This window comes from Rhipicephalus microplus, chromosome 5 (genome assembly GCF_043290135.1).
Source record: "Rhipicephalus microplus isolate Deutch F79 chromosome 5, USDA_Rmic, whole genome shotgun sequence".
Classification (NCBI taxonomy): Eukaryota; Metazoa; Arthropoda; class Arachnida; order Ixodida; family Ixodidae; genus Rhipicephalus; species Rhipicephalus microplus.
The window spans coordinates 173,957,792-173,979,525 of NC_134704.1; the positions used below are offsets into that span (position 1 = coordinate 173,957,792).

Genomic DNA, 21,734 nt, shown 5'->3' on the forward strand with positions numbered 1-21,734 from the left:
CATGATCTCCTGTTTACTAGACAGGCGCTTTAACCAACTAAGCCACGGCGCCTACGCAGCGTCTTGTTCAGGCAGTAACACCATCAGAAGTATTTCGAACTAGACTTCGAAAACAAAAAAGTAGAGAGACGTTTGTCTTGACTCTCGAGGCACCGGTGATATTCGAACTCACGATCTCCTGTTTACTAGACAGGCGCTTTAACCAACTAAGCCACGGCGCCTGCGCAGCGTCTTGTTCAGGCAGTGACACCATCAGAAGTGTTTCGAAGTATACTTCGAAAACAAGAAACTTGAGAGACGTTTGTCTTGACTCTCGAGGCACAGGTGAGATTCGAACTCACGATCTTCCTCTTACTAGACAGGCGCTTTAACTAACTAAGCCACAGCGCCCGCGCAGCGTCTTGTTCAGGCAGTGACACCATCAGAAGTATTTCGAACTATACTTCGAAAACAAAAAAACTAGAGAGACGTTAGTCTTGACTCTCGAGGCACCGGTGAGATTCGAACTCACGATCTCCTGTTTACTAGAAAGGCGCTTTAACTAACTAAGCCACAGCGCCTGCGCAGCGTTTTGTTCAGGCAGTGACACCATCAGAAGTATTTCTAACTAAACTTCGAAAACAAAAAAAAACTAGAGAGACGTTAGTCTTGACTCTCGAGGCACCGGTGAGATTCGAACTCACGATCTCCTGTTTACTAGACAGGCGCTTTAACTAACTAAGCCACGGCACCTGCGCAGCGTCTTGTTCAGGCAGTGACACCATCAGAAGTATTTCGAACTAAACTTCGAAAACAAAAAACTAAAGAGACGTTAGTCTTGACTCCCGAGGCACCGGTGAGATTCGAACTCACGATCTCCTGTTTACTAGACAGGCGCTTTAACTAACTAAGCCACGGCGCCTGCTTTTTTTTTTTTTTTTTTTTTATTTATTGCCTGGCATGGACATTGTACAGGGCAATCATTGCACACACATATATTACAATACAAAGAGAAAAAAAAAGAACAAACATTGCCATCAGTCCCATCTGTACTGATGTTGTCCTCTTAAAAATACTTAAGGTTTGCCAGGGGTTCAAACCTTGACAACCATTCTGGCTCGATATCCCCTATTTTGCTACACTCAATGAATGCAGACATGCTTTGCCTGAAATAAATTACTGCTGGCTTTGCGTCCGGGTCGAAATGGTATCCGGCCATTCGTGCACGCCATATACAGTGGAGACCGGTCAACATCACTACATCAAATGGGACCCCATCATCATTTGTTACTGCGAGGTACCTTATTCCGTGTGGGTCTAGTGGAAAATCCTTCTTTATTGTCCTCTGTAATATGTCCCAAAAATGTACCCCTTCCCAACAATGCAAAAAAACATGGTCTATTGTTTCTGGTTTCTTACATATCAAGCAGTGTGACCCCCATGGTGTAAAAAAACCCCGTTCCTCTGTGAAAGTCTTTACTGATAGTGTTCCTGTGTGTAACTTGAAGAAAAAAGTTTTCACCCCTGTAGGTACCTGCATGTTTCTCACCCGCTTCAGTACATTTTGTCCCGGTCTTCCACTGTATATGGCCCTGTACAATGGTACTGGCAAAACCATAGCACATACATCTTTGTACAATTCTTTTCTTCTAACACTTGCTAGATAATCTATCGAAAAGCGTACAGATAAAAAACGTACACTGTCTACCACTTCCTTGAGATACCCACGCAACGTCACGGGCCGGCTATCCGTAGTAACAACAAGATCTGGTAAGGCACTGCCTAACCTGAGCTGGCATACCGTACGCAAAAACGGATCCCTGACGTCACGGAAAAACAAAAATCTATTTACTACTTGTCTCACAAATAGGTGCGCCAAACCAAGACCTCCGTCCTTCACGCGCCTGAACAAGTTGGTCCGTCTGCACCTTTCCCATTTCGAGCCCCATATAAAAACTGCGAACACTCTGTGCAGCCTTTGCACGTTGATCCTTGAACAATGTAACACCTGCATCACATACCACAGTTTAGCGATAAAAAACATGTTGCACACAGTAGCCCTAGCAAAAACAGACAGGTTCATGCCTTTCCACCTGTCTGCTTTTTCCTTCGTCTCTTTTGTTTGCCGCGACCAATACTCCTCGCTGCTGTTATAACATTCCAGGGGAACACCGAGGTACCTTGTCGGTGTTTCCGTCCAGTGCACATTCGCAAAAAGGTCCGGCTTTGAAGGCCACCTTCCGTGCCACAGCCCAAGAGATTTCGCCCAGTTTACGCGGCTTCCTGTGACGCTACAAAAATGTTTCACAACACTTATCGTTTCCTCTACACTTTCTTTGTTCGTACAACACACCGCAATGTCGTCTGCATATGCCAGCAGCTTAACTTCCACTGCCGCCAAGCTGAAGCCACGTATTTTTTCATTTTCATTTATCGCTAAGCACATCGCTTCGATGTAAATACAAAACAAAAGTGGACTGAGGGGGCAGCCTTGACGCACAGAACGCATTACGTGAATGGGGGCCCCCAAAGACTTGTTAACAATTAAACGTGTTGTGCAGTTCTGGTACGCCAAGGCCACTCCCTCCTTGATGATGGAACCGACATTAATATGATCTAAGATGACAAACAAAATATCATGCGCAACACAATCAAAAGCTTTCTCCAGGTCTATCTGGAGCACCGCAACGCCAAGTGAATCTTCGTCACAACACTCTAGCACACACCGCATCTTGTGAATGTTTGAGCTAATGGTTCTGCCTTTGATTCCACAAGTTTGGTGCTCTCCAACAATTTCTTTAATGACACCTTGAAGTCGCGCTGCCAGAACCTTCATAAAAATCTTGTAGTCGACATTGGTCAGCGATATGGGCCTATACGATGTCACCAGTTTAAGTTTTTCCCCTTCGTCCGTTTTAGGAATTAATATCGTATGCGCTTTGCTGAAGGAGGGCGGCAGAGTTTTCCGTTCGTACGCCTCATTGAACAGCTCAGCTAACCCCGGGGACAGTTCTGTTCTAAACGTCTTATACCATGCTGCGGTTAGGCCATCGGGTCCCGGTGACTTTCCGGGGTTCAGATGACCAATCGCGCTTTCCACTTCGCCTTCCGTTATTCTGCCTTCTAAAAGCTTTTTTGTGTCGTCACTAAGCCGCGGCAAGCGCTTGAGAAACTCTTCTTTAAAACCATGTACATTCGCTTTTCGAATTGCAAAAAGTGACTGATAATACGCGGCAAAGGCCCTTTCGATGCTTTCATTGTCGCTCGCGAGAGTCCCGTTGCAATAGACCTTATCGATGTGGTTTCGGCGTCCTTGCGCTTTTTCGAGACCAAGCGCCCTTTTTGTGGGCGTCTCACCCGCGGCAAGATCATTTGCGCGCGCGCGAACCCAGGCGCCTCGATAACGCTCTCTGTCATGCAGTTCTAATTTTTCCTTGACACTGCGCACCTCGTCTTTGCAAGTCCCAGGCTCCCGACTTTCTAGGGCTATCAGCTGCTGCAGTGTTTTCTTAAGACTTCTTTCTTTTATTTGCGCTTCGAATTTTAGCGTGCTCGATCTGTCAAGCGCTTTCATTTTCACCTTCTGCTTTAAACACTCCCATTTCTCTGCTACTGTTTCCGTTTTTTCCATAAGCACTTCATTAATGGTCTCGTGCACTGCTTCTAAAAAAGGTTCATCTTTTAGTAACAATGCGTTCAGTTTCCATAAATCCCAGTTGAAAACCTTACGCTGTTTCTTCATGCCTATGCGACACACAACCAAACAGTGATCTGAAAACGACACTGGCTCAACCGAAAAATCGTGACACATAGGCAATACATCTAGGGATAGGTATATGCGGTCTAAACGCGCATGGCTATTGCCTTGAAATCGCGTGTAGATCACTTCGCGATTTGCTGCCACACATTCATACACGTCTTCCAAGTCATTTTCGGTTATTAATTTGCCTAGCACGTCACTGCTTTTGTCACGGACGCCAGTGCTATTGACTCTATCGCAAGCCCTTAAAACACAGTTAAAATCACCTAACAAAACCACCCTCTTATCACACTTTGTCCACTGAAACAGGTTAGAAAAAAACTGAGCACGCTCTTCTACACTATTCGGTGCGTATACGCATATAACTCTGAATTCAGTGGCACCATAAACAAAGTCACAATAAACAATTCTGCCCGACTGGCATGAGAAAACACTTTGCACAAGAAGGCCTTGCAATTTTTTTACAAAAAGAACACAACCCGCGGACGTTCCTATCGAGTGGCTTACGACCGCGTAATATCGGTCAGTGAAACGGCGCACCATGCTCCCGGTCTCCTCCTCTCCGTCTACCTTAGTTTCCTGGACGGCTAGGACGTCTATGTCTTGGTCTGTGAGCAACCGATAGAGCTGACTTTGCCTACGTCTAGCCGCCAACCCTCTGACGTTAAGCGTAGCTATACTGAATGGCGGAGTTAATGCCATAGTGACTTGTTAGCTATAGGAGTAGGCCCGGAGCATGGCGCTTACCCTTCACGACCAGCCCTCGGCTAGCCGCCTCCAGGACCATCCTGCTTCCCAGCGCTGTTTTCTTTTGCCTTGTCCGCCAGTCTCCGGTCGGTAGGGACTTTCGGCTTAGGTTTGAGACTACGCCACCTCCCTTGCGGCGCCTTCGCAGGCGGCTCCTGGCTGCTGGTGGACGACGCCCCGTCCTGCTCTACCGAGTCGTCGAGTGGACGCTTTAGCGTGGCGCTGGTCACGCACATCTCGTCGTCGCTGTCCGCCGCCGTCTCTCCCTGACCCTCCGTTGTGTCAGCTGTCCCCACTGGAACCACGTCCGTCTCGACCCGCTCAGGCTCGGCCGTTGACGGGGCGCTGGCCGGTGTAGTCGAAAGCTGGGGAGTCTCCGGAAACTTGGGTGTGTCTGCCGGCGCCGCCCCTCCAGTAGTCACAGGGACCACTGGGCTTCCGACCCCTTTGGCGGCGTCCTCTGCCTCGGCCACGTCCATGACGTAATCAGCCATCGCCTCGTTCTTCGCTGGCCCCATTGCACTGGCGTACGTTCGAACGCAATCGGCCTCGACGTGTCCGAAGCGTTTGCACCGCGAGCAACGGGGAACCTTGCACTCTCGGCGGACGTGCCCTTTGCCTTGGCAGCGCAAGCATTGCATCGGCCGACCAGGCACAACCAGCAAGGCCAGCTCTCCATCGATCCTGATCTGGTGCGGAAGGTCTTCGACCTTGACGCCGCTTTTCAGCTTCAGGAGAGCTGTTCTTGTGGTCGAACACCTGTCGGCCATGCCCGGGACACGCCACCGCTCACGGCTCACCTCCACGACCTTGCCGAAAGCCGACAGCGCCGTCTGTACTTCTTCGTCGCTCACTCCGTGAAGCAGCCAGTGAATTCGTAGCCGCACCTGCTGGTCCTGTGGGTCGACGACGACGCAGCGCCGCCCCTTCACTTGCAGCTCCTTCAAGGCGAGCAGGCGTTTCGTGGGAGCGGCGTCATTGAATGTCACCGCCCACAAGTGGTTAACCTGGTATGCACCGAGGCTTACCACATCCGGCAGCAGGCCCGTTGGCGTCAATGCGTCCCTGAAATCTTCGACCTTGTATGGCCTCGCTCGTACATCACCGTGTAAAAACACGGTGTTGATAACAAGTCGTCCTTTTGGCATTTCCGGCAAAATAAACTGGTATTCGCTATCTTCGTTCCTGTTTCCGCGGCCAGACACGGCCGCTGATACCGCTCCGACGGAGCCCATTCCAAACGCGTCCGCTCGCTATCGCGGCCCGAAGTGGAATGAGCCACGGCGCCTGCGCAGCGTCTTGTTCAGCAGTGACACCATCAGAAGTATTTCGAACTAAACTTCGAAAACAACAAACTAGAGAGACGTTTGTCTTGACTCTCGAGGCACCGGTGAGATTCGAACTCATGATCTCCTGTTTACTAGACAGGCGCTTTAACCAACTAAGCCACGGCGCCTACGCAGCGTCTTGTTCAGGCAGTGACACCATCAGAACTATTTCGAACTAAACTTCGAAAACAAAAAAAGTAGAGAGACGTTTGTCTTGACTCTCGAGGCACCGGTGATATTCGAACTCACGATCTCCTGTTTACTAGACAGGCGCTTTAACCAACTAAGCCACGGCGCCTGCGCAGCGTCTTGTTCAGGCAGTGACACCATCAAAAGTGTTTCGAAGTAAACTTCGAAAACAAAAAACTAGAGAGCCGTTTGTCTTGACTCTCAAGGCACCGGTGAAATTCGAACTCACGAATTCCGGTTTACTAGACAGGCGCTTGAACCAAATAAGCCACGGCGCCTGCGCAGCGTCTTGTTCAGGCAGTGACACCATCAGAAGTATTTCGAACTAAACTTCGAAAACAAAAGTACTGAAAGTTGGGCGAGTTCGTACTCGATCATAACTTCTTTGCGCAAACACGTACACGGACACAAGGAAAAGAGGCAAACAACACGGGTGCCCGTGTTGTTTGCCTCTTTTCCTTGTGTCCGTGTATGTGTTTGCGCAAAGAAGTCATGAATGTTCGAAAACAAAAAACTAGAGAGACGTTAGTCTTGACTCCCGAGGCACCGGTGAGATTCGAACTCACGATCTCCTTTTTACTAGACAGGCGCTTTGACTAAGCCACGGCGCCTGCGCAGCGTCTTGTTCAGGCAGTGACACCATCAGAAGTATTTCGAACTAAACTTCGAAAACAAAAAACTAGAGAGACGTTTGTCTTGACTCTCGATGCACCGGTGAGATTCGAACTCATGATCTCCTGTTTACTAGACAGGCGCTTTAACCAACTAAGCCACGGCGCCTACGCAGCGTCTTGTTCAGGCAGTAACACCATCAGAAGTATTTCTAACTAAACTTCGAAAACAAAAAAAAACTAGAGAGACGTTAGTCTTGACTCTCGAGGCACCGGTGAGATTCGAACTCATAATCTTCTATTTACTAGACAGGCGCTTTAACCAACTAAGCCACGGCGCCTGCGCATCCTGTTGTTCAGACAGTGACACCATCAAAGTATTTCGAACTAAACTTCGAAAACAAAAAGCTAGAGAGACGTTTGTCTTGACTCTCGAGGCACCGGTGAGATTTGAACTCACGATCTCCTGTTTACTAGACAGGCGCTTTAACCAACTAAGCCACGGCACCTGTGCAGCGTCTTGTTCAGGCAGTGACACCATCAGAAGTATTTCGAACTAAACTTCGAAAACAAAAAACTAGAGACGTTAGTCTTGACTCCCGAGGCACCGGTGAGATTCGAACTCACGATCTCCTGTTTACAAGACAAGCGCTTTAACTAACTAAGCCACGGCGCCTGCGCAGCGTCTTGTTCAGGCAGTGACACCATCTGAAGTATTTCGAACTATACTTCGAAAACAAAAAAACTAGAGAGACGTTTGTCTTGACTCTCGAGGCACCGGTAAGATTCGAACTCACGATCTCCGGTTTACTAGACAGGCGCTTTAACCAACTAAGCCAGCGCCGGCGCAGCGTCTTGTTCAGGCAGTGACACCATCAGAAGTATTTCGAACTAAAGTTCGAAAACAAAAGTACTGAAAGTTTGGCGAGTTCGTACTCGATCATGCCTTCTTTGCGGAAACACGTACACGGACACAAGAAAAAGAGGCAAACAACACGGGCGCCCGTGTTGTTTGCCTCTTTTCCTTGTGTCCGTGTACGTGTTTGCGCAAAGAAGTCATGAATGTTCGAAAACAAAAAAAACTAGAGAGACGTTAGTCTTGACTCCCGAGGCACCGGTGAGATTCGAACTCACGATCTCCTGTTTACTAGACAGGCGCTTTAACTAACTAAGCCACGGCGCCTGCGCAGCGTCTTGTTCAGGCAGTGACACCATCAGAAGTATTTCGAACTAAACTTCGAAAACAAAAAACTAGAGAGACGTTTGTCTTGACTCTCGAGGCACCGGTGAGATTCGAACTCATGATCTCCTGTTTACTAGACAGGCGCTTTAACCAACTAAGCCACGGCGCCTACGCAGCGTCTTGTTCAGGCAGTGACACCATCACAAATATTTCGAACTAGACTTCGAAAACAAAAAAGTAGAGAGACGTTTGTCTTGACTCTCGAGGCACCAGTGATATTCGAACTCACGATCTCCTGTTTACTAGACAGGCGCTTTAACCAACTAAGCCACGGCGCCTGCGCAGCGTCTTGTTCAGGCAGTGACACCATAAGAAATATTTCTAACTAAACTTCGAAAACAAAAAAAAAAACTAGAGAGACGTTAGTCTTGACTCTCGAGGCACCGGTGAGATTCGAACTCACGATCTCCTGTTTACTAGAAAGGCGCTTTAACTAACTAAGCCACAGCGCCTGCGCAGCGTTTTGTTCAGGCAGTGACACCATCAGAAGTATTTCTAACTAAACTTCGAAAACAAAAAAAACTAGAGAGACGTCAGTCTTGACTCTCGAGGCACCGGTGAGATTCGAACTCATAACCTTCTGTTTACTAGACAGGCGCTTTAACCAACTAAGCCACGGCGCCTGCGCAGCGTCTTGTTCAGGCAGTGACACCATCAGAAGTATTTCGAACTAAACTTCGAAAACAAAAGTACTGAAAGTTGGGCGAGTTCGTACTCGATCATGACTTCTTTGCGCAAACACGTACACGGACACAAGGAAAAGAGGCAAACAACACGGGCGCCCGTGTTGTTTGCCTCTTTTCCTTGTGTCCGTGTACGTGATTGCGCAAAGAAGTCATGAATGTTCGAAAACAAAAAATAGAGAGACGTTAGTCTTGACTCCCGAGGCACCGGTGAGATTCGAACTCACGATCTCCTGTTTACTAGACAGGCGCTTTAACTAACTAAGCCACAGCGCCTGCGCAGCGTCTTGTTCAGGCAGTGACACCATCAGAAGTGTTTCGAAGTAAACTTCGAAAACAAAAAACTAGAGAGCCGTTTGTCTTGACTCTCGAGGCACCGGTGAAATTCGAACTCACGAATTCCGGTTTACTAGACAGGCGCTTGAACCAAATAAGCCACGGCGCCTGCGCAGCGTCTTGTTCAGGCAGTGACACCATCAGAAGTATTTCGAACTAAACTTCGAAAACAAAAGTACTGAAAGTTGGGCGAGTTCGTACTCGATCATAACTTCTTTGCGCAAACACGTACATGGACACAAGGAAAAGAGGCAAACAACACGGGCGCCCGTGTTTTCTGCCTCTTTTCCTTGTGTCCGTGTACGTGTTTGCGCAAAGAAGTCATGAATGTTCGAAAACAAAAAACTAGAGAGACGTTAGTCTTGACTCCCGAGGCACCGGTGAGATTCGAACTCACGATCTCCTGTTTACTAGACAGGCGCTTTGACTAACTAAGCCACGGCGCCTGCGCAGCGTATTGCTCAGGCAGTGACACCATCAGAAGTATTTCGAACTAAACTTCCATAACAAAAAAATAGAGAGACGTTTGTCTTGACTCTCGATGCACCGGTGAGATTCGAACTCATGATCTCCTGTTTACTAGACAGGCGCTTTAACCAACTAAGCCACGGCGCCTACGCAGCGTCTTGTTCAGGCAGTAACACCATCAGAAGTATTTCGAACTAGACTTCGAAAACAAAAAAGTAGAGAGACGTTTGTCTTGACTCTCGAGGCACCGGTGATATTCGAACTCACGATCTCCTGTTTACTAGACAGGCGCTTTAACCAACTAAGCCACGGCGCCTGCGCAGCGTCTTGTTCAGGCAGTGACACCATCAGAAGTGTTTCGAAGTATACTTCGAAAACAAGAAACTTGAGAGACGTTTGTCTTGACTCTCGAGGCACAGGTGAGATTCGAACTCACGATCTTCCTCTTACTAGACAGGCGCTTTAACTAACTAAGCCACAGCGCCCGCGCAGCGTCTTGTTCAGGCAGTGACACCATCAGAAGTATTTCGAACTATACTTCGAAAACAAAAAAACTAGAGAGACGTTAGTCTTGACTCTCGAGGCACCGGTGAGATTCGAACTCACGATCTCCTGTTTACTAGAAAGGCGCTTTAACTAACTAAGCCACAGCGCCTGCGCAGCGTTTTGTTCAGGCAGTGACACCATCAGAAGTATTTCTAACTAAACTTCGAAAACAAAAAAAAACTAGAGAGACGTTAGTCTTGACTCTCGAGGCACCGGTGAGATTCGAACTCATAATCTTCTATTTACTAGACAGGCGCTTTAACCAACTAAGCCACGGCGCCTGCGCAGCCTGTTGTTCAGACAGTGACACCATCAGAAGTATTTCGAACTAAACTTGGAAAACAAAAACCTAGAGAGATGTTTGTCTTGACTCTCGAGGCACCGGTGAGATTTGAACTCATGATCTCCTGTTTACTAGACAGGCGCTTTAACCAACTAAGCCACGGCACCTGTGCAGCGTCTTGTTCAGGCAGTGACACCATTAGAAGTATTTCGAACTAAACTTCGAATACAAAAAAAACTAGAGAGACGTCAGTCTTGACTCTCGAGGCACCGGTGAGATTCGAACTCATAACCTTCTGTTTACTAGACAGGCGCTTTAACCAACTAAGCCACGGCGCCTGCGCAGCGTCTTGTTCAGGCAGTGACACCATCAGAAGTATTTCGAACTAAACTTGGAAAACAAAAAAAGTAGAGAGACGTTTGTTTGACTCTCAAGGCACCGGTGATATTCGAACTCACGATCTCCTGTTTACTAGACAGGCGCTTTAACCAACTAAGCCACGGCGCCTGCGCAGCGTCTTGTTCAGGCAGTGACACCATCAGAAGTGTTTCGAAGTAAACTTCGAAAACAAAAAACTAGAGAGCCGTTTGTCTTGACTCTCAAGGCACCGGTGAAATTCGAACTCACGAATTCCGGTTTACTAGACAGGCGCTTGAACCAAATAAGCCACGGCGCCTGCGTAGCGTCTTGTTCAGGCAGTGACACCATCAGAAGTATTTCGAACTAAACTTCGAAAACAAAAGTACTGAAAGTTGGGCGAGTTCGTACTCGATCATAACTTCTTTGCGCAAACACGTACACGGACACAAGGAAAAGAGGCAAACAACACGGGCGCCCGTGTTGTTTGCCTCTTTTCCTTGTGTCCGTGTACGTGTTTGCGCAAAGAAGTCATGAATGTTCGAAAACAAAAAACTAGAGAGACGTTAGTCTTGACTCCCGAGGCACCGGTGAGATTCGAACTCACGATCTCCTTTTTACTAGACAGGCGCTTTGACTAACTAAGCCACGGCGCCTGCGCAGCGTCTTGTTCAGGCAGTGACACCATCAGAAGTAGTTCGAACTAAACTTCGAAAACAAAAAACTAGAGAGACGTTTGTCTTGACTCTCGATGCACCGGTGAGATTCGAACTCATGATCTCCTGTTTACTAGACAGGCGCTTTAACCAACTAAGCCACGGCGCCTACGCAGCGTCTTGTTCAGGCAGTAACACCATCAGAAGTATTTCTAACTAAACTTCGAAAACAAAAAAAAACTAGTGAGACGTTAGTCTGGACTCTCGAGGCACCGGTGAGATTCGAACTCATAATCTTCTATTTACTAGACAGGCGCTTTAACCAACTAAGCCACGGCGCCTGCGCAGCCTGTTGTTCAGACAGTGACACCATCAGAAGTATTTCGAACTAAACTTCGAAAACAAAAAGCTAGAGAGATGTTTGTCTTGACTCTCGAGGCACCGGTGAGATTTGAACTCACGATCTCCTGTTTACTAGACAGGCGCTTTAACCAACTAAGCCACGGCACCTGTGCAGCGTCTTGTTCAGGCAGTGACACCATCAGAAGTATTTCGAACTAAACTTCGAAAACAAAAAACTAGAGACGTTAGTCTTGACTCCCGAGGCACCGGTGAGAATCGAACTCACGATCTCCTGTTTACTAGACAAGCGCTTTAACTAACTAAGCCACGGCGCCTGCGCAGCGTCTTGTGCAGGCAGTGACACCATCTGAAGTATTTCGAACTATACTTCGAAAACAAAAAAACTAGAGAGACGTTTGTCTTGACTCTCGAGGCACCGGTGAGATTCGAACTCACGATCTCCGGTTTACTAGACAGGCGCTTTAACCAAATAAGCCACGGCGCCGGCGCAGCGTCTTGTTCAGGCAGTGACACCATCAGAAGTATTTCGAACTAAACTTCGAAAACAAAAAACTAGAGAGACGTTTGTCTTGACTCTCGAGGCACCGGTGAGATTCGAACTCATGATCTCCTGTTTACTAGACAGGCGCTTTAACCAACTAAGCCACGGCGCCTACGCAGCGTCTTGTTCAGGCAGTGACACCATCACAAGTATTTCGAACTAGACTTCGAAAACAAAAAAGTAGAGAGACGTTTGTCTTGACTCTCGAGGCACCAGTGATATTCGAACTCAGGATCTCCTGTTTACTAGACAGGCGCTTTAACCAACTAAGCCACGGCGCCTGCGCAGCGTCTTGTTCAGGCAGTGTCACCATAAAAAGTATTTCTAACTAAACTTCGAAAACAAAAAAAACTAGAGAGACGTTAGTCTTGACTCTCGAGGCACCGGTGAGATTCGAACTCACGATCTCCTGTTTACTAGAAAGGCGCTTTAACTAACTAAGCCACAGCGCCTGCGCAGCGTTTTGTTCAGGCAGTGACACCATCAGAAGTATTTCTAACTAAACTTCGAAAACAAAAAAAACTAGAGAGACGTCAGTCTTGACTCTCGAGGCACCGGTGAGATTCGAACTCATAACCTTCTGTTTACTAGACAGGCGCTTTAACCAACTAAGCCACGGCGCCTGCGCAGCGTCTTGTTCAGGCAGTGACACCATCAGAAGTATTTCGAACTAAACTTCGAAAACAAAAGTACTGAAAGTTGGGCGAGTTCGTACTCGATCATGACTTCTTTGCGCAAACACGTACACGGACACAAGGAAAAGAGGCAAACAACACGGGCGCCCGTGTTGTTTGCCTCTTTTCCTTGTGTCCGTGTACGTGTTTGCGCAAAGAAGTCATGAATGTTCGAAAACAAAAAAATAGAGAGACGTTAGTCTTGACTCCCGAGGCACCGGTGAGATTCGAACTCACGATCTCCTGTTTACTAGACAGGCGCTTTAACTAACTAAGCCACGGCGCCTGCGCAGCGTCTTGTTCAGGCAGTGACACCATCAGAAGTGTTTCGAACTAGACTTCGAAAACAAAAAACTAGAGAGACGTTTGTCTTGACTCTCGAGGCACCGATGATATTCGAACTCACGATCTCCTGTTTACTAGACAGGCGCTTTAACCAACTAAGCCACGGCGCCTGCGCAGCGTCTTGTTCAGGCAGTGACACCATCACAAGTGTTTCGAAGTATACTTCGAAAACAAGAAACTTGAGAGACGTTTGTCTTGACTCTCGAGGCACAGGTGAGATTCGAACTCACGATCTTTCTCTTACTAGACTGGCGCTTTAACTAACTAAGCCACAGCGCCCGCGCAGCGTCTTGTTCAGGCAGTGACACCATCAGAAGTATTTCGAACTATACTTCGAAAACAAAAAAACTAGAGAGACGTTAGTCTTGACTCTCGAGGCACCGGTGAGATTCGAACTCACGATCTCCTGTTTACTAGAAAGGCGCTTTAACTAACTAAGCCACAGCGCCTGCGCAGCGTTTTGTTCAGGCAGTGACACCATCAGAAGTATTTCTAACTAAACTTCGAAAACAAAAAAAACTAGAGAGACGTTAGTCTTGACTCTCGAGGCACCGGTGAGATTCGAACTCATAATCTTCTATTTACTAGACAGGCGCTTTAACCAACTAAGCCACGGCGCCTCCGCAGCCTGTTGTTCAGACAGTGACACCATCAGAAGTATTTCGAACTAAACTTCGAAAACAAAAAGCTAAAGAGATGTTTGTCTTGACTCTCGAGGCACCGGTGAGATTTGAACTCACGATCTCCTGTTTACTAGACAGGCGCTTTAACCAACTAAGCCACGGCACCTGTGCAGCGTCTTGTTCAGGCAGTGACACCATTAGAAGTATTTCGAACTAAACTTCGAAAACAAAAAAAACTAGAGAGACGTCAGTCTTGACTCTCGAGGCACCGGTGAGATTCGAACTCATAACCTTCTGTTTACTAGACAGGCGCTTTAACCAACTAAGCCACGGCGCCTGCGCAGCGTCTTGTTCAGGCAGTGACACCATCAGAAGTATTTCGAACTAAACTTCGAAAACAAAAGTACTGAAAGTTGGGCGAGTTCGTACTCGATCATGACTTCTTTGCGCAAACACGTACACGGACACAAGGAAAAGAGGCAAACAACACGGGCGCCCGTGTTGTTTGCCTCTTTTCCTTGTGTCCGTGTACGTGTTTGCGCAAAGAAGTCATGAATGTTCGAAAACAAAAAAATAGAGAGACGTTAGTCTTGACTCCCGAGGCACCGGTGAGATTCGAACTGACGATCTCCTGTTTACTAGACAGGCGCTTTAACTAACTAAGCCACGGCGCCTGCGCAGCGTCTTGTTCAGGCAGTGACACCATGAGAAGTGTTTCGAAGTAAACTTCGAAAACAAAAAACTAGAGAGCCGTTTGTCTTGACTCTCGAGGCACCGGTGAAATTCGAACTCACGAATTCCGGTTTACTAGACAGGCGCTTCAACCAAATAAGCCACGGCGCCTGCGCAGCGTCTTGTTCAGGCAGTGACACCATCAGAAGTATTTCGAACTAAACTTCGAAAACAAAAGTACTGAAAGTTGGGCGAGTTCGTACTCGATCATAACTTCTTTGCGCAAACACGTACATGGACACAAGGAAAAGAGGCAAACAACACGGGCGCTGGTGTTGTTTGCCTCTTTTCCTTGTGTCCGTGTACGTGTTTGCGCAAAGAAGTCATGAATGTTCGAAAACAAAAAACTACAGAGACGTTAGTCTTGACTCCCGAGGCACCGGTGAGATTCGAACTCACGATCTCCTGTTTACTAGACAGGCGCTTTGACTAACTAAGCCACGGCGCCTGCGCAGCGTATTGCTCAGGCAGTGACACCATCAGAAGTATTTCGAACTAAACTTCCAAAACAAAAACTAGAGAGACGTTTGTCTTGACTCTCGATGCACCGGTGAGATTCGAACTCATGATCTCCTGTTTACTAGACAGGCGCTTTAACCAACTAAGCCACGGCGCCTACGCAGCGTCTTGTTCAGGCAGTAACACCATCAGAAGTATTTCGAACTAGACTTCGAAAACAAAAAAGTAGAGAGACGTTTGTCTTGACTCTCGAGGCACCGGTGATATTCGAACTCACGATCTCCTGTTTACTAGACAGGCGCTTTAACCAACTAAGCCACGGCGCCTGCGCAGCGTCTTGTTCAGGCAGTGACACCATCAGAAGTGTTTCGAAGTATACTTCGAAAACAAGAAACTTGAGAGACGTTTGTCTTGACTCTCGAGGCACAGGTGAGATTCGAACTCACGATCTTTCTCTTACTAGACTGGCGCTTTAACTAACTAAGCCACAGCGCCCGCGCAGCGTCTTGTTCAGGCAGTGACACCATCAGAAGTATTTCGAACTATACTTCGAAAACAAAAAAACTAGAGAGACGTTAGTCTTGACTCTCGAGGCACCGGTGAGATTCGAACTCACGATCTCCTGTTTACTAGAAAGGCGCTTTAACTAACTAAGCCACAGCGCCTGCGCAGCGTTTTGTTCAGGCAGTGACACCATCAGAAGTATTTCTAACTAAACTTCGAAAACAAAAAAAACTAGAGAGACGTTAGTCTTGACTCTCGAGGCACCGGTGAGATTCGAACTCATAATCTTCTATTTACTAGACAGGCGCTTTAACCAACTAAGCCACGGCGCCTCCGCAGCCTGTTGTTCAGACAGTGACACCATCAGAAGTATTTCGAACTAAACTTCGAAAACAAAAAGCTAAAGAGATGTTTGTCTTGACTCTCGAGGCACCGGTGAGATTTGAACTCACGATCTCCTGTTTACTAGACAGGCGCTTTAACCAACTAAGCCACGGCACCTGTGCAGCGTCTTGTTCAGGCAGTGACACCATTAGAAGTATTTCGAACTAAACTTCGAAAACAAAAAAAACTAGAGAGACGTCAGTCTTGACTCTCGAGGCACCGGTGAGATTCGAACTCATAACCTTCTGTTTACTAGACAGGCGCTTTAACCAACTAAGCCACGGCGCCTGCGCAGCGTCTTGTTCAGGCAGTGACACCATCAGAAGTATTTCGAACTAAACTTCGAAAACAAAAGTACTGAAAGTTGGGCGAGTTCGTACTCGATCATGACTTCTTTGCGCAAACACGTACACGGACACAAGGAAAAGAGGCAAACAACACGGGCGCCCGTGTTGTTTGCCTCTTTTCCTTGTGTCCGTGTACGTGTTTGCGCAAAGAAGTCATGAATGTTCGAAAACAAAAAAATAGAGAGACGTTAGTCTTGACTCCGAGGCACCGGTGAGATTCGAACTCACGATCTCCTGTTTACTAGACAGGCGCTTTAACTAACTAAGCCACGGCGCCTGCGCAGCGTCTTGTTCAGGCAGTGACACCATGAGAAGTGTTTCGAAGTAAACTTCGAAAACAAAAAACTAGAGAGCCGTTTGTCTTGACTCTCGAGGCACCGGTGAAATTCAAACTCACGAATTCCGGTTTAATAGACAGGCGCTTCAACCAAATAAGCCACGGCGCCTGCGCAGCGTCTTGTTCAGGCAGTGACACCATCAGAAGTATTTCGAACTAAACTTCGAAAACAAAAAGCTAGAGAGATGTTTGTCTTGACTCTCGAGGCACCGGTGAGATTCGAACTCATGATCTCCTGTTTACTAGAAAGGCGCTTTAACCAACTAAGCCACGGCACCTGTGCAGCGTCTTGTTCAGGCAGTGACACCATCAGAAGTATTTCGAACTAAACTTCGAAAACAAAAAACTAGAGAGACGTTAGTCTTGACTCCCGAGGCACCGGTGAGATTCGAACTCACGATCTCCTGTTTACTAGACAGGCGCTTTAACTAACTAAGCCACGGCACCTGCGCAGCGTCTTGTTCAGGCAGTGGCACCATCTGAGGTATTTCGAACTATACTTCTAAAACAAAAAAACTAGAGAGACGTTTGTCTTGACTCTCGAGGCACTGGTGAGATTCGAACTCACGATCTCCGGTTTACTAGACAGGCGCTTTAACCAAATAAGCCATGGCGCCTGCGCAGCATCTTGTTCAGGCAGTGACACCATCAGAAGTATTTCGAACTAAACTTCGAAAACAAAAGTACTGAAAGTTGGGCGAGTTCGTACTCGATCATGACTTCTTTGCGCAAACACGTACACGGACACAAGGAAAAGAGGCAAACAACACGGGCGCCCGTGTTGTTTGCCTCTTTTCCTTGTGTCCGTGTACGTGTTTGCGCAAAGAAGTCATGAATGTTCGAAAACAAAAAACTAGAGAGACGTTAGTCTTGACTCCCGAGGCACCGGTGAGATTCGAACTCACGATCTCCTTTTTACTAGACAGGCGCTTTGACTAACTAAGCCACGGCGCCTGCGCAGCGTCTTGTTCAGGCAGTGACACCATCAGAAGTAGTTCGAACTAAACTTCGAAAACAAAAAACTAGAGAGACGTTTGTCTTGACTCTCGATGCACCGGTGAGATTCGAACTCATGATCTCCTGTTTACTAGACAGGCACTTTAACCAACTAAGCCACGGCGCCTACGCAGCGTCTTGTTCAGGCAGTAACACCATCAGAAGTATTTCTAACTAAATTTCGAAAACAAAAAAAAACTAGTGAGACGTTAGTCTTGACTCTCGAGGCACCGGTGAGATTCGAACTCATAATCTTCTATTTACTAGACAGGCGCTTTAACCAACTAAGCCACGGCGCCTGTGCAGCCTGTTGTTCAGACAGTGACACCATCAGAAGTATTTCGAACTAAACTTCGAAAACAAAAAGCTAGAGAGATGTTTGTCTTGACTCTCGAGGCACCGGTGAGATTTGAACTCACGATCTCCTGTTTACTAGACAGGCGCTTGAACCAAATAAGCCACGGCGCCTGCGTAGCGTCTTGTTCATGCAGTGACACCATCAGAAGTATTTCGAACTAAACTTCGAAAACAAAAAACTAGAGACGTTAGTCTTGACTCCCGAGGCACCGGTGAGATTCGAACTCACGATCTCCTGTTTACTAGACAAGCGCTTTAACTAACTAAGCCACGGCGCCTGCGCAGCGTCTTGTGCAGGCAGTGACACCATCTGAAGAATTTCGAACTATACTTCGAAAACAAAAAAACTAGAGAGACGTTTGTCTTGACTCTCGAGGCACCGGTGAGATTCGAACTCACGATCTCCGGTTTACTAGACAGGCGCTTTAACCAAATAAGCCACGGCGCCGGCGCAGCGTCTTGTTCAGGCAGTGACACCATCAGAAGTATTTCGAACTAAACTTCGAAAACAAAAATCTAGAGAGACGTTTGTCTTGACTCTCGAGGCACCGGTGAGATTCGAACTCATGATCTCCTGTTTACTAGACAGGCGCTTTAACCAACTAAGCCACGGCGCCTACGCAGCGTCTTGTTCAGGCAGTGACACCATCACAAGTATTTCGAACTAGACTTCGAAAACAAAAAAGTAGAGAGACGTTTGTCTTGACTCTCGAGGCACCAGTGATATTCGAACTCACGATCTCCTGTTTACTAGACAGGCGCTTTAACCAACTAAGCCACGGCGCCTGCGCAGCGTCTTGTTCAGGCAGTGACACCATAAGAAGTATTTCTAACTAAACTTCGAAAACAAAAAAAAACTAGAGAGACGTTAGTCTTGACTCTCGAGGCACCGGTGAGATTCGAACTCACGATCTCCTGTTTACTAGAAAGGCGCTTTAACTAACTAAGCCACAGCGCCTGCGCAGCGTTTTGTTCAGGCAGTGACACCATCAGAAGTATTTCTAACTAAACTTCGAAAACAAAAAAAACTAGAGAGACGTCAGTCTTGACTCTCGAGGCACCGGTGAGATTCGAACTCATAACCTTCTGTTTACTAGACAGGCGCTTTAACCAACTAAGCCACGGCGCCTGCGCAGTGTCTTGTTCAGGCAGTGACACCATCACAAGTATTTCGAACTAAACTTCGAAAACAAAAGTACTGAAAGTTGGGCGAGTTCGTACTCGATCATGACTTCTTTGCGCAAACACGTACACGGACACAAGGAAAAGAGGCAAACAACACGGGCGCCCGTGTTGTTTGCCTCTTTTCCTTGTGTCCGTGTACGTGTTTGCGCAAAGAAGTCATGAATGTTCGAAAACAAAAAAATAGAGAGACGTTAGTGTTGACTCCCGAGGCACCGGTGAGATTCGAACTCACGATCTCCTGTTTACTAGACAGGCGCTTTAACTAACTAAGCCACGGCGCCTGCGCAGCGTCTTGTTCAGGCAGTGACACCATCAGAAGTGTTTCGAAGTAAACTTCGAAAACAAAAAACTAGAGAGCCGTTTGTCTTGACTCTCGAGGCACCGGTGAAATTCGAACTCACGAATTCCGGTTTACTAGACAGGCGCTTGAACCAAATAAGCCACGGCGCCTGCGCAGCGTCTTGTTCAGGCAGTGACACCATCAGAAGTATTTCGAACTAAACTTCGAAAACAAAAGTACTGAAAGTTGGGCGAGTTCGTACTCGATCATAACTTCTTTGCGCAAACACGTACATGGACACAAGGAAAAGAGGCAAACAACACGGGCGCCCGTGTTGTTTGCCTCTTTTCCTTGTGTCCGTGTACGTGTTTGCGCAAAGAAGTCATGAATGTTCGAAAACAAAAAAACTAGAGAGACGTTAGTCTTGACTCCCGAGGCACCGGTGAGATTCGAACTCACGATCTCCTGTTTACTAGACAGTCCCTTTGACTAACTAAGCCACGGTGCCTGCGCAGCGTATTGCTCAGGCAGTGACACCATCAGAAGTATTTCGAACTAAACTTCGAAAACAAAAAACTAGAGAGACGTTTGTCTTGACTCTCGAGGCACCGGTGAGATTTGAACTCACGATCTCCTGTTTACTAGACAGGCGCTTTAACCAACTAAGCCACGGCGCCTGCGCAGCGTCTTGTTCAGGCAGTGACACCATCAGAAGTGTTTCGAAGTATACTTCGAAAACAAGAAACTTGAGAGACGTTTGTCTGGACTCTCGAGGCACAGGTGAGATTCGAACTCACGATCTTTCTCTTACTAGACTGGCGCTTTAACTAACTAAGCCACAGCGCCCGCGCAGCGTCTTGTTCAGGCAGTGACACCATCAGAAGTATTTCGAACTATACTTCGAAAACAAAAAAACTAGAGAGACGTTAGTCTTGACTCTCGAGGCACCGGTGAGATTCGAACTCACGATCTCCTGTTTACTAGAAAGGCGCTTTAACTAACTAAGCCACAGCGCCTGCGCAGCGTTTTGTTCAGGCAGTGACACCATCAGAAGTATTTCTAACTAAACTTCGAAAACAAAAAAAACTAGAGAGACGTTAGTCTTGACTCTCGAGGCACCGGTGAGATTCGAACTCATAATCTTCTATTTACTAGACAGGCGCTTTAACCAACTAAGCCACGGCGCCTCCGCAGCCTGTTGTTCAGACAGTGACACCATCAGAAGTATTTCGAACTAAACTTCGAAAACAAAAAGCTAAAGAGATGTTTGTCTTGACTCTCGAGGCACCGGTGAGATTTGAACTCACGATCTCCTGTTTACTAGACAGGCGCTTTAACCAACTAAGCCACGGCACCTGTGCAGCGTCTTGTTCAGGCAGTGACACCATTAGAAGTATTTCGAACTAAACTTCGAAAACAAAAAAAACTAGAGAGACGTCAGTCTTGACTCTCGAGGCACCGGTGAGATTCGAACTCATAACCTTCTGTTTACTAGACAGGCGCTTTAACCAACTAAGCCACGGCGCCTGCGCAGCGTCTTGTTCAGGCAGTGACACCATCAGAAGTATTTCGAACTAAACTTCGAAAACAAAAGTACTGAAAGTTGGGCGAGTTCGTACTCGATCATGACTTCTTTGCGCAAACACGTACACGGACACAAGGAAAAGAGGCAAACAACACGGGCGCCCGTGTTGTTTGCCTCTTTTCCTTGTGTCCGTGTACGTGTTTGCGCAAAGAAGTCATGAATGTTCGAAAACAAAAAAATAGAGAGACGTTAGTCTTGACTCCGAGGCACCGGTGAGATTCGAACTCACGATCTCCTGTTTACTAGACAGGCGCTTTAACTAACTAAGCCACGGCGCCTGCGCAGCGTCTTGTTCAGGCAGTGACACCATGAGAAGTGTTTCGAAGTAAACTTCGAAAACAAAAAACTAGAGAGCCGTTTGTCTTGACTCTCGAGGCACCGGTGAAATTCGAACTCACGAATTCCGGTTTAATAGACAGGCGCTTCAACCAAATAAGCCACGGCGCCTGCGCAGCGTCTTGTTGAGGCAGTGACACCATCAGAAGTATTTCGAACTAAACTTCGAAAACAAAAAGCTAGAGAGATGTTTGTCTTGACTCTCGAGGCACCGGTGAGATTCGAACTCATGATCTCCTGTTTACTAGAAAGGCGCTTTAACCAACTAAGCCACGGCACCTGTGCAGCGTCTTGTTCAGGCAGTGACACCATCAGAAGTATTTCGAACTAAACTTCGAAAACAAAAAACTAGAGAGACGTTAGTCTTGACTCCCGAGGCACCGGTGAGATTCGAACTCACGATCTCCTGTTTACTAGACAGGCGCTTTAACTAACTAAGCCACGGCACCTGCGCAGCGTCTTGTTCAGGCAGTGGCACCATCTGAGGTATTTCGAACTAT

The 21,734-nt window shown here is 47.3% G+C and overlaps 40 non-coding genes across 40 annotated transcripts; all 40 read right to left on the bottom strand.

Moving 5' to 3' along the window:
• Positions 1-147: 147 nt before the first annotated feature.
• TRNAT-AGU (transfer RNA threonine (anticodon AGU)) lies at positions 148-221 on the bottom strand. The gene has a single exon. It is a non-coding gene; the product is annotated as a tRNA-Thr (tRNA).
• Positions 222-658: 437 nt separating this feature from the next.
• Positions 659-732, bottom strand: TRNAT-AGU (transfer RNA threonine (anticodon AGU)). The gene has a single exon. It is a non-coding gene; the product is annotated as a tRNA-Thr (tRNA).
• Positions 733-827: 95 nt separating this feature from the next.
• On the bottom strand, positions 828-901 carry TRNAT-AGU (transfer RNA threonine (anticodon AGU)). Its single transcript has one exon. It is a non-coding gene; the product is annotated as a tRNA-Thr (tRNA).
• Positions 902-5,868: 4,967 nt separating this feature from the next.
• Positions 5,869-5,942, bottom strand: TRNAT-AGU (transfer RNA threonine (anticodon AGU)). The gene has a single exon. It is a non-coding gene; the product is annotated as a tRNA-Thr (tRNA).
• Positions 5,943-6,038: 96 nt separating this feature from the next.
• Positions 6,039-6,112, bottom strand: TRNAT-AGU (transfer RNA threonine (anticodon AGU)). The gene has a single exon. It is a non-coding gene; the product is annotated as a tRNA-Thr (tRNA).
• A 937-nt stretch (positions 6,113-7,049) lies between these two features.
• TRNAT-AGU (transfer RNA threonine (anticodon AGU)) lies at positions 7,050-7,123 on the bottom strand. Its single transcript has one exon. It is a non-coding gene; the product is annotated as a tRNA-Thr (tRNA).
• Positions 7,124-7,216: 93 nt separating this feature from the next.
• On the bottom strand, positions 7,217-7,290 carry TRNAT-UGU (transfer RNA threonine (anticodon UGU)). Its single transcript has one exon. It is a non-coding gene; the product is annotated as a tRNA-Thr (tRNA).
• Positions 7,291-7,723: 433 nt separating this feature from the next.
• Positions 7,724-7,797, bottom strand: TRNAT-AGU (transfer RNA threonine (anticodon AGU)). The gene has a single exon. It is a non-coding gene; the product is annotated as a tRNA-Thr (tRNA).
• Positions 7,798-7,892: 95 nt separating this feature from the next.
• TRNAT-AGU (transfer RNA threonine (anticodon AGU)) lies at positions 7,893-7,966 on the bottom strand. Its single transcript has one exon. It is a non-coding gene; the product is annotated as a tRNA-Thr (tRNA).
• A 95-nt stretch (positions 7,967-8,061) lies between these two features.
• Positions 8,062-8,135, bottom strand: TRNAT-AGU (transfer RNA threonine (anticodon AGU)). The gene has a single exon. It is a non-coding gene; the product is annotated as a tRNA-Thr (tRNA).
• A 271-nt stretch (positions 8,136-8,406) lies between these two features.
• On the bottom strand, positions 8,407-8,480 carry TRNAT-AGU (transfer RNA threonine (anticodon AGU)). The gene has a single exon. It is a non-coding gene; the product is annotated as a tRNA-Thr (tRNA).
• Positions 8,481-8,742: 262 nt separating this feature from the next.
• TRNAT-AGU (transfer RNA threonine (anticodon AGU)) lies at positions 8,743-8,816 on the bottom strand. The gene has a single exon. It is a non-coding gene; the product is annotated as a tRNA-Thr (tRNA).
• Positions 8,817-9,248: 432 nt separating this feature from the next.
• Positions 9,249-9,322, bottom strand: TRNAT-AGU (transfer RNA threonine (anticodon AGU)). Its single transcript has one exon. It is a non-coding gene; the product is annotated as a tRNA-Thr (tRNA).
• Positions 9,323-9,586: 264 nt separating this feature from the next.
• On the bottom strand, positions 9,587-9,660 carry TRNAT-AGU (transfer RNA threonine (anticodon AGU)). The gene has a single exon. It is a non-coding gene; the product is annotated as a tRNA-Thr (tRNA).
• A 606-nt stretch (positions 9,661-10,266) lies between these two features.
• TRNAT-AGU (transfer RNA threonine (anticodon AGU)) lies at positions 10,267-10,340 on the bottom strand. Its single transcript has one exon. It is a non-coding gene; the product is annotated as a tRNA-Thr (tRNA).
• Positions 10,341-10,437: 97 nt separating this feature from the next.
• TRNAT-AGU (transfer RNA threonine (anticodon AGU)) lies at positions 10,438-10,511 on the bottom strand. Its single transcript has one exon. It is a non-coding gene; the product is annotated as a tRNA-Thr (tRNA).
• Positions 10,512-10,606: 95 nt separating this feature from the next.
• TRNAT-AGU (transfer RNA threonine (anticodon AGU)) lies at positions 10,607-10,680 on the bottom strand. Its single transcript has one exon. It is a non-coding gene; the product is annotated as a tRNA-Thr (tRNA).
• A 942-nt stretch (positions 10,681-11,622) lies between these two features.
• On the bottom strand, positions 11,623-11,696 carry TRNAT-AGU (transfer RNA threonine (anticodon AGU)). Its single transcript has one exon. It is a non-coding gene; the product is annotated as a tRNA-Thr (tRNA).
• Positions 11,697-11,789: 93 nt separating this feature from the next.
• On the bottom strand, positions 11,790-11,863 carry TRNAT-AGU (transfer RNA threonine (anticodon AGU)). Its single transcript has one exon. It is a non-coding gene; the product is annotated as a tRNA-Thr (tRNA).
• A 265-nt stretch (positions 11,864-12,128) lies between these two features.
• On the bottom strand, positions 12,129-12,202 carry TRNAT-AGU (transfer RNA threonine (anticodon AGU)). The gene has a single exon. It is a non-coding gene; the product is annotated as a tRNA-Thr (tRNA).
• Positions 12,203-12,639: 437 nt separating this feature from the next.
• On the bottom strand, positions 12,640-12,713 carry TRNAT-AGU (transfer RNA threonine (anticodon AGU)). The gene has a single exon. It is a non-coding gene; the product is annotated as a tRNA-Thr (tRNA).
• Positions 12,714-12,976: 263 nt separating this feature from the next.
• TRNAT-AGU (transfer RNA threonine (anticodon AGU)) lies at positions 12,977-13,050 on the bottom strand. Its single transcript has one exon. It is a non-coding gene; the product is annotated as a tRNA-Thr (tRNA).
• Positions 13,051-13,824: 774 nt separating this feature from the next.
• TRNAT-AGU (transfer RNA threonine (anticodon AGU)) lies at positions 13,825-13,898 on the bottom strand. The gene has a single exon. It is a non-coding gene; the product is annotated as a tRNA-Thr (tRNA).
• Positions 13,899-13,995: 97 nt separating this feature from the next.
• Positions 13,996-14,069, bottom strand: TRNAT-AGU (transfer RNA threonine (anticodon AGU)). The gene has a single exon. It is a non-coding gene; the product is annotated as a tRNA-Thr (tRNA).
• Positions 14,070-14,838: 769 nt separating this feature from the next.
• On the bottom strand, positions 14,839-14,912 carry TRNAT-AGU (transfer RNA threonine (anticodon AGU)). The gene has a single exon. It is a non-coding gene; the product is annotated as a tRNA-Thr (tRNA).
• A 263-nt stretch (positions 14,913-15,175) lies between these two features.
• On the bottom strand, positions 15,176-15,249 carry TRNAT-AGU (transfer RNA threonine (anticodon AGU)). The gene has a single exon. It is a non-coding gene; the product is annotated as a tRNA-Thr (tRNA).
• Positions 15,250-15,854: 605 nt separating this feature from the next.
• On the bottom strand, positions 15,855-15,928 carry TRNAT-AGU (transfer RNA threonine (anticodon AGU)). The gene has a single exon. It is a non-coding gene; the product is annotated as a tRNA-Thr (tRNA).
• Positions 15,929-16,025: 97 nt separating this feature from the next.
• TRNAT-AGU (transfer RNA threonine (anticodon AGU)) lies at positions 16,026-16,099 on the bottom strand. The gene has a single exon. It is a non-coding gene; the product is annotated as a tRNA-Thr (tRNA).
• Positions 16,100-16,361: 262 nt separating this feature from the next.
• On the bottom strand, positions 16,362-16,435 carry TRNAT-AGU (transfer RNA threonine (anticodon AGU)). Its single transcript has one exon. It is a non-coding gene; the product is annotated as a tRNA-Thr (tRNA).
• A 433-nt stretch (positions 16,436-16,868) lies between these two features.
• Positions 16,869-16,942, bottom strand: TRNAT-AGU (transfer RNA threonine (anticodon AGU)). Its single transcript has one exon. It is a non-coding gene; the product is annotated as a tRNA-Thr (tRNA).
• A 1,110-nt stretch (positions 16,943-18,052) lies between these two features.
• TRNAT-AGU (transfer RNA threonine (anticodon AGU)) lies at positions 18,053-18,126 on the bottom strand. Its single transcript has one exon. It is a non-coding gene; the product is annotated as a tRNA-Thr (tRNA).
• Positions 18,127-18,391: 265 nt separating this feature from the next.
• TRNAT-AGU (transfer RNA threonine (anticodon AGU)) lies at positions 18,392-18,465 on the bottom strand. Its single transcript has one exon. It is a non-coding gene; the product is annotated as a tRNA-Thr (tRNA).
• A 95-nt stretch (positions 18,466-18,560) lies between these two features.
• On the bottom strand, positions 18,561-18,634 carry TRNAT-AGU (transfer RNA threonine (anticodon AGU)). The gene has a single exon. It is a non-coding gene; the product is annotated as a tRNA-Thr (tRNA).
• Positions 18,635-18,903: 269 nt separating this feature from the next.
• On the bottom strand, positions 18,904-18,977 carry TRNAT-AGU (transfer RNA threonine (anticodon AGU)). Its single transcript has one exon. It is a non-coding gene; the product is annotated as a tRNA-Thr (tRNA).
• A 263-nt stretch (positions 18,978-19,240) lies between these two features.
• On the bottom strand, positions 19,241-19,314 carry TRNAT-AGU (transfer RNA threonine (anticodon AGU)). Its single transcript has one exon. It is a non-coding gene; the product is annotated as a tRNA-Thr (tRNA).
• A 602-nt stretch (positions 19,315-19,916) lies between these two features.
• TRNAT-AGU (transfer RNA threonine (anticodon AGU)) lies at positions 19,917-19,990 on the bottom strand. Its single transcript has one exon. It is a non-coding gene; the product is annotated as a tRNA-Thr (tRNA).
• Positions 19,991-20,595: 605 nt separating this feature from the next.
• Positions 20,596-20,669, bottom strand: TRNAT-AGU (transfer RNA threonine (anticodon AGU)). Its single transcript has one exon. It is a non-coding gene; the product is annotated as a tRNA-Thr (tRNA).
• Positions 20,670-20,766: 97 nt separating this feature from the next.
• TRNAT-AGU (transfer RNA threonine (anticodon AGU)) lies at positions 20,767-20,840 on the bottom strand. Its single transcript has one exon. It is a non-coding gene; the product is annotated as a tRNA-Thr (tRNA).
• A 262-nt stretch (positions 20,841-21,102) lies between these two features.
• TRNAT-AGU (transfer RNA threonine (anticodon AGU)) lies at positions 21,103-21,176 on the bottom strand. The gene has a single exon. It is a non-coding gene; the product is annotated as a tRNA-Thr (tRNA).
• Positions 21,177-21,609: 433 nt separating this feature from the next.
• On the bottom strand, positions 21,610-21,683 carry TRNAT-AGU (transfer RNA threonine (anticodon AGU)). Its single transcript has one exon. It is a non-coding gene; the product is annotated as a tRNA-Thr (tRNA).
• Positions 21,684-21,734: the final 51 nt, after the last annotated feature.